Here is a 4946-nt window from a genome sequence, read left to right as displayed (position 1 = left end):
GCGAGAACACACTTTATTAATGAAGAACAGTGTTGTTACAGCGAGAACACACTTTATTAATGAAGAACAGTGTTGTTACAGTGAGAACACACTTTATTAATGAAGAACAGTGTTGTTACAGAGAGAACACACTTTATTAATGAAGAGCAGTGTTGTTACAGCGAGAACACACTTTATTAATGAAGAACAGTGTTGTTACAGCGAGAACACACTTTATTAATGAAGAACAGTGTTGTTACAGCGAGAACACACTTTATTAATGAAGAACAGTGTTGTTACAGCGAGAACACACTTTATTAATGAAGAACAGTGTTGTTACAGCGAGAACACACTTTATTAATGAAGAACAGTGTTGTTACAGCGAGAACACACTTTATTAATGAAGAACAGTGTTGTTACAGTGAGAACACACTTTATTAATGAAGAACAGTGTTGTTACAGCGAGACCACACTTTATTAATGAAGAACAGTGTTGTTACAGTGAGAACACACTTTATTAATGAAGAACAGTGTTGTTACAGTGAGAACACACTTTATTAATGAAGAACAGTGTTGTTACAGCGAGAACACACTTTATTAATGAAGAACAGTGTTGTTACAGTGAGAACACACTTTATTAATGAAGAACAGCGTTGTTACAGCGAGAACACACTTTATTAATGAAGAACAGTGTTGTTACAGCGAGAACACACTTTATTAATGAAGAACAGTGTTGTTACAGCGAGAACACACTTTATTAATGAAGAACAGTGTTGTTACGGCGAGAACACACTTTATTAATGAAGAACAGTGTTGTTACAGCGAGAACACACTTTATTAATGAAGAACAGTGTTGTTACGGCGAGAACACACTTTATTAATGAAGAACAGTGTTGTTACAGCGAGAACACACTTTATTAATGAAGAACAGTGTTGTTACGGTGAGAACACACTTTATTAATGAAGAACAGCGTTGTTACAGTGAGACCACACTTTATTAATGAAGAACACTGTTGTTACGGTGAGAACACACTTTATTAATGAAGAACAGTGTTGTTACAGTGAGAACACACTTTATTAATGAAGAACAGTGTTGTTACAGTGAGAACACACTTTATTAATGAAGAACAGTGTTGTTACAGTGAGAACACACTTTATTAATGAAGAACAGTGTTGTTACAGCGAGAACACACTTTATTAATGAAGAACAGTGTTGTTACAGCGAGAACACACTTTATTAATGAAGAACAGTGTTGTTACGGCGAGAACACACTTTATTAATGAAGAACAGCGTTGTTACAGCGAGAACACACTTTATTAATGAAGAACAGTGTTGTTACAGTGAGAACACACTTTATTAATGAAGAACAGTGTTGTTACAGTGAGAACACACTTTATTAATGAAGAACAGTGTTGTTACAGCGAGAACACACTTTATTAATGAAGAACAGTGTTGTTACAGCGAGAACACACTTTATTAATGAAGAACAGCGTTGTTACAGTGAGAACACACTTTATTAATGAAGAACAGCGTTGTTACAGCGAGAACACAGTTTATTAATGAAGAACAGCGTTGTTACAGCGAGAACACACTTTATTAATGAAGAACAGCGTTGTTACAGCGAGAACACACTTTATTAATGAAGAACAGCGTTGTTACGGCGAGAACACACTTTATTAATGAAGAACAGCGTTGTTACAGCGAGAACACACTTTATTAATGAAGAACAGCGTTGTTACGGCGAGAACACACTTTATTAATGAAGAACAGCGTTGTTACAGCGAGAACACGCTTTATTAATGAAGAACAGCGTTGTTACAGCGAGAACACACTTTATTAATGAAGAACAGTGTTGTTACAGAGAACACACTTTATTAATGAAGAACAGTGTTGTTACAGCGAGAACACACTTTATTAATGAAGAACAGTGTTGTTACAGAGAACACACTTTATTAATGAAGAACAGTGTTGTTACAGTGAGAACGCACTTTATTAATGAAGAACAGTGTTGTTACAGAGAACACACTTTATTAATGAAGAACAGTGTTGTTACAGCGAGAACGCACTTTATTAATGAAGAACAGTGTTGTTACAGCGAGAACACACTTTATTAATGAAGAACAGCGTTGTTACAGTGAGAACACACTTTATTAATGAAGAACAGTGTTGTTACAGTGAGAACACACTTTATTAATGAAGAACAGCGTTGTTACAGCGAGAACACACTTTATTAATGAAGAACAGTGTTGTTACAGTGGGAACACACTTTATTAATGAAGAACAGTGTTGTTACAGTGAGAACACACTTTATTAATGAAGAACAGTGTTGTTACAGTGAGAACACACTTTATTAATGAAGAACAGTGTTGTTACAGCGAGAACACACTTTATTAATGACACTTTATTAATGAAGAACAGTGTTGTTACAGCGAGAACACACTTTATTAATGAAGAACAGTGTTGTTACAGCGAGAACACACTTTATTAATGAAGAACAGTGTTGTTACAGCGAGAACACACTTTATTAATGAAGAACAGTGTTGTTACAGCGAGAACACACTTTATTAATGAAGAACAGTGTTGTTACAGCGAGAACACACTTTATTAATGAAGAACAGTGTTGTTACAGCGAGAACACACTTTATTAATGAAGAACAGTGTTGTTACAGTGAGAACACACTTTATTAATGAAGAACAGTGTTGTTACAGTGAGAACACACTTTATTAATGAAGAACAGTGTTGTTACAGTGAGAACACACTTTATTAATGAAGAACAGTGTTGTTACAGTGAGAACACACTTTATTAATGAAGAACAGTGTTGTTACAGAGAACACACTTTATTAATGAAGAACAGTGTTGTTACAGAGAGAACACACTTTATTAATGAAGAACAGTGTTGTTACGGCGAGAACACACTTTATTAATGAAGAACAGTGTTGTTACAGCGAGAACACACTTTATTAATGAAGAACAGTGCTGTTACAGCGAGAACACACTTTATTAATGAAGAACAGTGTTGTTACAGTGAGAACACACTTTATTAATGAAGAACAGTGTTGTTACAGAGAGAACACACTTTATTAATGAAGAACAGTGTTGTTACAGCGAGAACACACTTTATTAATGAAGAACAGTGTTGTTACGGCGAGAATACAATTTATTAATGAAGAACAGTGTTGTTACAGCGAGAACACACTTTATTAATGAAGAGCAGTGTTGTTACAGCGAGAACACACTTTATTAATGAAGAACAGTGTTGTTACAGCGAGAACACACTTTATTAATGAAGAACAGTGTTGTTACAGCGAGAACACACTTTATTAATGAAGAACAGTGTTGTTACAGCGAGAACACACTTTATTAATGAAGAACAGTGTTGTTACAGCGAGAACACACTTTATTAATGAAGAACAGTGTTGTTACAGCGAGAACACACTTTATTAATGAAGAACAGTGTTGTTACAGCGAGAACACACTTTATTAATGAAGAACAGTGTTGTTACAGTGAGAACACACTTTATTAATGAAGAACAGTGTTGTTACAGCGAGACCACACTTTATTAATGAAGAACAGTGTTGTTACAGTGAGAACACACTTTATTAATGAAGAACAGTGTTGTTACGGTGAGAACACACTTTATTAATGAAGAACAGCGTTGTTACAGCGAGAACACACTTTATTAATGAAGAACAGTGTTGTTACGGTGAGAACACACTTTATTAATGAAGAACAGCGTTGTTACAGCGAGAACACACTTTATTAATGAAGAACAGTGTTGTTACAGCGAGAACACACTTTATTAATGAAGAACAGTGTTGTTACAGCGAGAACACACTTTATTAATGAAGAACAGTGTTGTTACAGCGAGAACACGCTTTATTAATGAAGAACAGTGTTGTTACAGCGAGAACACACTTTATTAATGAAGAACAGCGTTGTTACAGCGAGAACACGCTTTATTAATGAAGAACAGCGTTGTTACAGCGAGAACACAGTTTATTAATGAAGAACAGCGTTGTTACAGCGAGAACACGCTTTATTAATGAAGAACAGCGTTGTTACAGCGAGAACACACTTTATTAATGAAGAACAGCGTTGTTACAGCGAGAACACGCTTTATTAATGAAGAACAGCGTTGTTACAGCGAGAACACACTTTATTAATGAAGAACAGCGTTGTTACAGCGAGAACACACTTTATTAATGAAGAACAGAGTTGTTACAGCGAGAACACACTTTATTAATGAAGAACAGCGTTGTTACAGCGAGAACACACTTTATTAATGAAGAACAGCGTTGTTACAGCGAGAACACACTTTATTAATGAAGAACAGCGTTGTTACAGCGAGAACACACTTTATTAATGAAGAACAGCGTTGTTACAGCGAGAACACACTTTATTAATGAAGAACAGCGTTGTTACAGCGAGAACACACTTTATTAATGAAGAACAGCGTTGTTACAGCGAGAACACACTTTATTAATGAAGAACAGTGTTGTTACAGTGAGAACACACTTTATTAATGAAGAACAGCGTTGTTACAGCGAGAACACACTTTATTAATGAAGAACAGTGTTGTTACAGCGAGAACACACTTTATTAATGAAGAACAGCGTTGTTACAGCGAGAACACACTTTATTAATGAAGAACAGCGTTATTACAGCGAGAACACACTTTATTAATGAAGAACAGTGTTGTTACAGTGAGAACACACTTTATTAATGAAGAACAGCGTTGTTACAGCGAGAACACACTTTATTAATGAAGAACAGTGTTGTTACAGTGAGAACACACTTTATTAATGAAGAACAGCGTTGTTACAGCGAGAACACACTTTATTAATGAAGAACAGTGTTGTTACAGTGAGAACACACTTTATTAATGAAGAACAGTGTTGTTACAGTGAGAACACACTTTATTAATGAAGAACAGCGTTGTTACAGCGAGAACACACTTTATTAA

The sequence above is a fragment of the Notolepis coatsorum genome (genome assembly GCF_963971535.1).
Source record: "Notolepis coatsorum genome assembly, contig: SCAFFOLD_281, whole genome shotgun sequence".
Taxonomy (NCBI): domain Eukaryota; kingdom Metazoa; phylum Chordata; class Actinopteri; order Aulopiformes; family Paralepididae; genus Notolepis; species Notolepis coatsorum.
Note: the sequence above shows the minus strand (reverse complement) of the source record.